Here is a 9,187-nt window from a genome sequence, read left to right as displayed (position 1 = left end):
AACCTTTCATCAAATAGTTACATTGTAGCTACACTGTTGTCTTTGTGTCACACACAATTACAGCATTGTTCTCTCCCTTTGAAATGGAACCATGGGATCTGTCAAGCCTTTAATCTATGTCTGCCTCTGGACCCCTTTTCGGCAGTGAAGGGTAAAAAAGAGAAAGGAGCTTTGGTTCTTGCCTTCACCTAACAATGAAGGCTAGATTGTCGCTGCCTGTCCTCATACGGCGCTTTTTCGAGCACAACACTGAATTCCTCTGGATCGGCGATCTGGCGCGGTTGCTGCTGCTGTTGTAGAATACTGGCCGACACACAGCAGCTGAGATTAATTCGAACCACAAGCACGGGTGAAAATGAAGATTGCGTGCCTCTGAGACTGGAACTTTCCCGCAAAACATCTGAAACGTCTCTTTGATGCGGGCTCTCCCTGTTCTGAACATCTGCAAAAAAACACAGCACACACTTCGTACAGAGACATTACTCACGCGTGTTTATCCCACTATATAAGGTCTTGTGATGTGAAACAACTGTGCGCGCAAGCTGACGCAGCCCATTTCCACAACTATTTATCAAAACATGTAGACTTGTTTAATCACTTCAGTCGGTATGACTAACATATGAATTGTTTATCTGTGCCTGGATATGAGTCCAAATATGACACGTAAGCTAGGTAACGTTAACTCGTCCACGTGACTGCTGCTTCCATGAAGTCAGATAGTTAGTGCGAACCTGCTACTGTGTTCCCTGCGAGACCGAGACGTGACGGGCGGCAGTTGTGGCGCGGTAGCTGACAGAGAGAGGGGCTGGGTTTCTAGAGCTGAGTAACGTAAGAGACAAGAGTTGTTGAGCGGACAACGTGGAACCAGAGGGGGTTTTGAAGCGAAATGCGATTCTATATTCACGGTAGATAACAGGATCACTCTGGTAGCTGGAAGTTGGCGGGACAGTGTTGAAAATTTGACGTTTGAAGGCTCGACCTGCACGTGGAACACAAACGTAAATCAGCTCCCAAAAGTGGAAGGTAAGTGAGAGATTCCTATTTGTGTCATGTTTTTAAGGTAACAGAAAACGCCTTAGGGTTACCAAAGAGATTCATATATTTTAGTTTTTTGTTTAGTGATCTGTAAATTGCGTTACATATTATGCTTAACAAAGCACCTGGTTTGTTGGTTGTTCCTATTGCAAAAGCGCATAATGTCAAGTTATAATGCAATTTTCAGTAGGCTAGACTAGGCTACTAAATTATTACCGCATGGTTGTAGTGTCTAGTATCTGTTGGAAAATGTAGTTACAGGTTTCACCAAAGAAAGACACTTTTTTTTTAATTGAATGGTTGCTTATCATGGCAGGTTGTAGGAAAAGCTAACATGCATTTTCTTACTAGCCTGGTGTAGCCTGAGCTGAGAGTCACGCAAATAGTAACCACGTTTACTCCAAAGGCTTCTTTCGACGTGGTTCTGTCGAATTTCAATTGTGTGGTAAGCAGTGGTTCATCATTTCCCTTTATGGATCAGTGGAAACTGAAAGCTCCCCTACTACTAAAATGACTGTCCCCCACGTCCCACGATGGGACCGGACTGCCTGCGCTATTTGGTGTGACAACTTCAGTATTGTTTTGTAGGCTGTCATGAGTGCCTAGTCTTTCTATTTGTTGATGCGGAGTAGCGTAATGTTATGCAACTTATTATGGTGAAAATGACTAGACGCTTTCATGTGTCGCAAGAATGGCTGCGAAACAGTGTTCTACAATCTTGTAGCCTATTAAATATAGGTGCTCAAGTTAAATGCCGCACTGAAATGAAGTGGGTCTTCTGTAAGTTTTTAGTGTTCTGCAACTGGCAGTGTGGCGTTTGTTTTCGTGCACTTGTAGCCTGTCGATGCGCCTTGCCATGCGTCAAATACAATAATGAACAAATGTGCCTATTCTATTCGGTCTAAGGCTAGTTCAACTTGCGATACTACCCCCTGCCCTATCTCCACACACACACACACACACAAATGTAAGTGAACTGAACCTGATTTGGAAATGCGATTGAACATTTTTCTTATGAGTAGGCTAGCCTATATCCCTAAAGCCCAATATGAGACCAGACCACCCAGCAGCCTTTCATAGGAGTCTTTGCTCTTGCTGGGGTTAGGTCTGAGATCATAGCACCGATTTAACTCCGGGCTGCTGCAGATGAGAGGAGTTCACTGTGTGAAAACTAGGGCTGTCAAAATAACTGATTAATTTCGATTAATTAATTTGAGAAAAAAGAACTGATTAAAAAAAATAACGCAGATTAATCGATTCCGTATGACCTTTGACCCCGAGCCGTAGTCAGTAACCATTAGACTGTAAAATGAAGGAGAGAGAAGAAAATGTGCTGCCTAGATCATTGATTGGAACATTTACTTTTAAAAAACGGCCTGATGGCGTTGATAAAAATAAAGTATTGATTAAAATAAAGTCCTCTGCAATGTCTGCAGCAATGAATTTGCATATCACCGGAGTTCATCAACTCTAAAGTTGATCAATGCATCAATGCAAAGAAATAGTGTTGACATTGAGGGGAGTGTTAATTTATTTGCTCTAGGTTATATCTGTGGCCTGAAATACCTTGTATGTGAAAAACAACTTCTTCCTGAAGCACTTTTGAATTTATTTCCTCAGCATATTAGGTCATATCATAGATTATTATGGCCATTATTAAAATAATGATAAAAGAGTTTTTGAACTTTAATGTCACTAATGCTGATTATTCAATGATTTATTTGAGTTTAAATATTTAAAATACTTTCACAGCAAAAATTATATATGCGGTTAATTTAGATCAATTAATCACAGAGTATGTAATTAATTCGATTATTTTTTTTAATCGATTGACAGCCCTAGTGAAAACAGCTGGGAGATTTTCATGTGTCAGTTAAAGGGTGTGGTGCTGGGGATTGGGTTGAAGGAGGGATGTCAGGTGAATTCAGCTTTGTCCTCAGAGGAACCTGTGGTTCTAATTAAAAACCTTAAGACAGTGCTACGGAACACTGTGCTTGCATAAGCTTAAGAACCATTTACAGCTATCGAAATCAATTTCATCCCTGATACACTTCTGGAAATGCCAGTCTTAGGTTTGACAATTGTCTGAATACTACATGACCTAGGCTGCTTTTCTTAAGCAGGTTTTCTGTTGTCTCTGAAAATGGCTACATTCAGCTAGCATTATTATTATTATAGCATTTATTTAAGCATTGTGGGCTATTTTAAAGTTATTGTGTTCCAGATGCTTCTAGTTACACATACCTGCCTTGCAATAAGACACACACACACACACACAGGCACACATTATTACCGGTAGCTTTGGTCAGATAACCCTACCTCTAAGGATGACCTTTCCAGCTCTTAAATAACAGCAAGTGCCCACTCCTACTTTACTCAGTTGACACAGATGTTATTAGATGCGTTTCAAGTGCCACATACAAGCAGTCACCTTTATGAAACTCACTGTTTATGAAACACACACACACACACACACACACACACACACACACACCTTTATGAAACTCACTGCTGACTGAGGAGCAGCTCTGGTGCAAGCTTACCAGTTCTGTTTACATTCTGATTATCAGTTCGTAGAAAGACCTCAAATGGCCCCCAAATCTCATATCAAATATCCATTGTTGTAATTGGGTGTGTGTTTTGAGACGGAAGAGGCTGTCCTGGTTGTGCACGTTCCTGCTATTCTAATTCGTGGCACAGTTAACACAGCCTCTTACACTTTGAAGTGCTTTAATAGGGTCGGGCTGAACTCTTGCTTGCACTGATTTGTAGACGGGACCAAGGCAATAACTATTGAGGGGAAACGGCAGGCTCTCAAGCAGATCGTGTTTTGTTAAATTTACTCAAGCATCGGCGTCTGGCTACATTTTCAGTTAATTTGAGTAGATTTGGTTTCTTTTGCATCTTTTGTAAAGATCAGACTGAGTGGAATCTAAACTCCATCGTTCTCCATCTTTCTGCGTTTGCAGCGGTCTGCTAGCCTCTGTTCCGTCTCATTTGCTTAAACCCATGCATATAGCAGGCCAGGCTCCTCTAGTGGCAGCGCACGGTGTGGCTGTGGATGGAAAATCAAAAAGCTAAAATCTCCTGTCATATAAGCTCCTGCTCCACAGTTGTGGCAGGACATTGACATGATAGAACACTTCTTGCAGGGTAAAATCTCCTGTCATATGAATGGGCTTTGTGATCCTCATCCTCATCCAGCACTGCGAGGCAGAGGCAGGAGGAGTGACGAGCATAATGGTTTCCTGTTCTTTGTGGTTAGGCTCATCACCCAAGAGGAACAAAAACAGTCAGTTTAGGATATTTAGACATCTTGATTTGTTCTGCAGGATTGGCTACAGAGTGCTCGAATGAGATCATGGTACGGCATGATCTCTAAAGATCCTGCAGAAATCAGCAGCAAGGTTTTTGGGGTCTGACAATAGGAGTTTTTTTTATTGAATTCAATTTTTCTGTTTTTTAATTGAAGTTTTGTTCTACAAAGACCAAACCATAGCCTGTCTGATTTAATCATAAGTATTACAATCCCAGTGTTGTGCATTTGGAGGAGGAATCCTGCAGTATTAGACAATGTTGTTGTTTTCTTTGTAGAGGGAAAAGCTTGTTGTCGTAAGACTTGGTTGGGTAAAGGTTGTGTTCTTCCCCAAATGGCTGTGCTGGTTCCTGTAGCTGTGTGGTTGGTGTCTGCTTGTTGTCACCCTGAGCTTGTTACTGGGGGACCAGGCGGTAAAACAAAATGAAATCATTGGCGGCGCGTTCAGCTCCTGTGATTTATTGCGGGCTCACGGGCGCATGGCATAAATTCTCACCTGCTGCTACTGCTGCTGAGTCACCCAGCTATAGCCAGCAGGAGTGATGGGGTCTTTTGTCCTCCGACTCAGAAAAAGTCTCAGTGTTTCAGCTGCTTCTGCCCACTGGTCCACGGGGACCAACTCTTTTGAGAACTTTTTTGAGAAAAGCACAGTGTTACTTCCTTTGAGACTTGTTTGAGAAAAGCACAGTGTTACTTCCTTTGAGAACTTGTTTGAGAAAAGCACAGTGTTACTTCCTTTGAGAACTTGTTTGAGAAAAGCACTGTGTTACTTCCTTTGAGAACTTGTTTGAGAAAAGCACTGTGTTACTTCCTTTGAGAACTTGTTTGAGAAAAGCACAGTGTTACTTCCTTTCAGCCAGGGCCCATTTCTTATCTGTTTTTCTGTTGATGTTTTCAGTTCTAAAGAAACTGAACTGTACTGTATGTGTTAAATTCCCAGAACTTAGATAAGTGTGTAAATCCCCCAGAGTATGCCTGGTTTACTGTGAATAACTTAAAAAAGTTATACTTCCCATTTAGTTGGTATTCTTTCCAAGGCATTTAGACAATTAGGCCCCATGACCCCTCAGTGAATCTTTTATAAATGAATGAATGAATGAATGAATGAATGAATAAATAAAAAGACACTTGGAGTGCAGACTTGGAGTGCAGACTTGGAGTGCACTCATAGATGCAATTATTTACTGGTTGCATTTGGAATGGACAAACGCCTAAAAAGCCCAACTTGTCTCCACTGCCATAATAAATAAATGTAATGTATGCGAGAATACTGTCCAACTCCCCATTCTGTAATCTCATTCTCTCGTCTCTGATGTTCACCTACAGAAAGGACCCAAAGCTGCCATCTTTGCCCATATGAGGCCATCCGGGTGTTAATTGAAGCTAACTACATATGGCAAGTTGCTCTGGGGTAGCAAAAATCTAATTTTGCCATCTTGTAGGGCTGTGTATTGGCAAAAATCTGGTGATGCGATACAGATCACGATACATACGGTAGGTTACGATTCGGTCCGTGTACTTTTGCATTCATTCATTATTCTATTTGGGTACGGAAATGGAAAATGGAAAAACAAGTGGTATATGACTTTTTGATGTTCTATAGTCACTTGCTAAGTGAAACTTGTCATTTTTTTTTTAAGTATATTTTTTGGGCTTTTTATGCCTTTGATTGACAGGACAGTGGAGAATGACAGGAAGCGAGTGGGAGAGAGAGTCGGGGTGGGATCCGGAAAGGACCACGGGGTGGGAATCGAACCCGGGACGCCGGCGTACGGTGCAGGTGCCCAGGCCAGTCGCGCCACTGCTGGGGCCAACTTTTGTCATATTTTGACCAAGGATTACAACTGTTGACTTAATGAATGGATAATGTGAAATGCAAAATGCAATTAAGCATTCTAACCATGTGCTTTGTGCACACAAATATGCTGGAAAAGACGGCATAAAGAGTGCATACTACGGTGTATTATACAGCGCTCTTGAATAGTTGAACAGTGTAAAAAGCGGCACATTTTCACGCATTTTACGGCGCATTTCACGGCGTCGCCTCTAATCGCGCCGTAAAAAGCGGCGACAGTTCCCGACAGTTGGGATCATTCAAAATCCCCATGTTATGTTCCCATAGGAAAAATCTCAAGATACCAGATCTCCTCATATGGGCAAAGATGGCAGCCTTTTTGTAGGCAAACTTCAGAGGTCTGAGGGATATCCCCTCAGTGTTGTTCTCAAGGCTAAATTACTATTTAGATTGATTGAAAGATTGATTGATTGACAGACTGATTAATAAATTAAATAACCAGCCTCATGCTTGTCAATCAAGATCAAAATCAAAGTCAAAGTCAAAGTCTGCTTTATTGTCAATTTCTTCACATGCCAAGACATACAAAGAGATCGAAATTACGTTTCTCACCAGACCACGGTGGAGACAAGACATATTTTACCAATAGGGATGTAACGGTATGAAAATTTAACCTCACGGTTATAGTGACCAAAATTATCCCCGTTTTCGGTATTATCACGGTATTGTATACAAGTGTGTTCAATATGTTCAGAAAGCACTGATAGGCCTACAAGCTGAAATAGTTTCAAAAAGTGTCCCTTTCACTTTTGTCTTAGTCATGTTTAATTGGCTATGTACTTATAGCTTAACTTACACCTTCCATAACTTGGAGTTTGCTATTTCTGTTATTTTAATGAATGAGACCAAAGTAAGCATTCGAAATAAAACTTTAGGCTATTGTATTCTCCTCATAACGTAAGTGGAATGGATTTAATGTGGATGCGAACATAAAAAGACGCAGAGTGACTACATGATACGGTGCACATTTTGCAGTGAAAATGTTCCGCCTTTTAAAATCAGGGTGTAGCCTAATCCGAATCATAGTTAAAACCATCAATTAGACAACAGAATCAGTAGGGTACCAGTTTTGTTTCATTGTACCAGGCCTACTGTATGTCAAAAGCAGGCTCAGATGAAGCTGGGAAGGATTAAACACACGGTTTCCACACCGCGGTAATCAACCGTGATAATTATGATATTTGAAAAGAAAACGGTAATTGTTATCGTCAACATTTTTATCACGGTTTACCATTATACCGGTAATCGTTACATCCTTATTTACCAATTAAGTCCTCAGACAAACATAACATTCAAGTAAACAATAAAAAGTAAATAAGAAGGCACATACAATGAAGAAATAAGAGCAGCAAAAATGGGTTGAAATTGTGCAAATGTGCATACAGTAGACAGTCAATATAATAGTGCAAAGTCAGGCCAATAAATGGCTGAGGTAGTTCTGTTTGACCTAAGTAAGCAAGTGGCATAGCAGTGTTTCCCACAGAATTTGATTCAATTTCTTCAAGGGAGGGGGGGGGGGGGGTATTAAGATCGTCTTGGTAGTATATAAACTTAGGTCTAATTGAGTGCCTGTCACTTTAAGATGTTCGTGATTAACACAGTTAACGTTAAAAGGCTGCTGATGTGTGGATGCAATTCATAACGTTTTATACAAAGTTAAAATAAAGGTTCCTACTTCTCCTTGGGACAAGCACTTTTGAATTTTGGAAAACACTTTTCCATTTACATCGGGATTTTGCAAACATTCAGTGTCAGAGTCAATAAAATTGAGGTAAGACAATACCGAAATAAAATAAAACAGTGCTTAAGACACTCTTGGCCTTTTCTCATATAGGCCTAGCCTACCCTACAAGAATAAAATAGGCCTACAAATCAATGAACTCTCTGGGCTTATTTTATGCATCGTTTTAGCAGCAAGGGCCAAATTATTATTTAACATTAAGGAAATCCCTTCATCAAAGGTAAGGCTACTCTACAGACTATAGTTGCAGTTTAGGAAAGAGAAAGAGAGAGAGAGAGAGAGAGAGAGAGAGAGAGAGAGAGAGAGAGAGAGAGAGAGAGAGAGAGAGAGAGAGAGAGAGAGAGAGAGAGAGAGAGAGAGAGAGAGAGAGAGAGAGAGAGAGAGAGAGAGAGAGAGAGAGAGAGAGAGAGAGAGAGAGAGAGAGAGAGAGAGAGAGAGAGAGAGAGAGAGAGAGAGAGAGAGAGACGTAAAGGGACTGAGAAACAGACAAACACACTCATACACACACACCAGTTTGTTAGTCTTGGATGCATAACCATGTTGTACTCCAAGCTTTCTCCATGTTAAATACATGTTTAAATGTTCCGCTTTAGCAATGCAAAAAATATTTGTCATTCTAATAAAGCTCACTTAAATTGAATTGAATTGAGACACAGAGAGAGAGAGAGAGAGGACAGACACACACACAAACACACACACACACACACACACACACACACACACACACACACACACAGAAAGACTGACTGATTGACTGACTTACAGAGATAAGCAGATAAACAGAAAGATATAGAGGAAAGTCAAAAAAGAGACAGACACACACACACACACACACACACTTACAGTACACATACACACACACATACTGTACACACACACACACACTATACGCACAGAAGTGTATGTGTGAGTGGGCAGACTTGTGATGAGTTACGGTGCGCCGGGCCAAGTCGGGGTGGGCCGGGTCGGACGAGGGGTCAGAGTGGGCATGTGGGATTAGGAGTGAGGATAAACGGGCCGTCTGGAGGAATTTGTTTGGGTCAGCGTCTGTGCTGCTATCTGCTGCAATCACCATTCATCTCCCCAAGGATACACAGCGCACGCATGCACGCACGCACGCACGCACGCACGCACGCACACACGCACGCACACACATTCTCAGGCTCCTCTCCCACACACACACACACACACACACACACACACACACACACACATATTCTCTTCTCAAGAAGATGGTAAG

General features: G+C 41.4%; 1 protein-coding gene across 1 annotated transcript in view; it reads left to right on the top strand.

Moving 5' to 3' along the window:
- The first annotated feature begins 525 nt into the window (after positions 1 to 525).
- stxbp6 (syntaxin binding protein 6 (amisyn)) overlaps positions 526 to 9,187 on the top strand; it is a 131,237-nt gene continuing 122,575 nt past the window's right edge. The window contains exon 1 of the mRNA XM_076295585.1: positions 526 to 1,023. The gene's annotated coding sequence lies outside the window, so the exon portion shown is untranslated. The remainder of the gene's footprint in view (positions 1,024 to 9,187) is intronic.

This window comes from Alosa pseudoharengus, unplaced genomic scaffold (assembly GCF_046254945.1).
Source record: "Alosa pseudoharengus isolate Yale_2024_CS ecotype anadromous, Long Island Sound unplaced genomic scaffold, YU_APseudo_1.1 YU_APseudo_1.1_scf_2, whole genome shotgun sequence".
In the NCBI taxonomy this organism is placed as follows: Eukaryota; Metazoa; Chordata; class Actinopteri; order Clupeiformes; family Clupeidae; genus Alosa; species Alosa pseudoharengus.
This window is presented reverse-complemented; position numbering and strand designations above follow the sequence as displayed.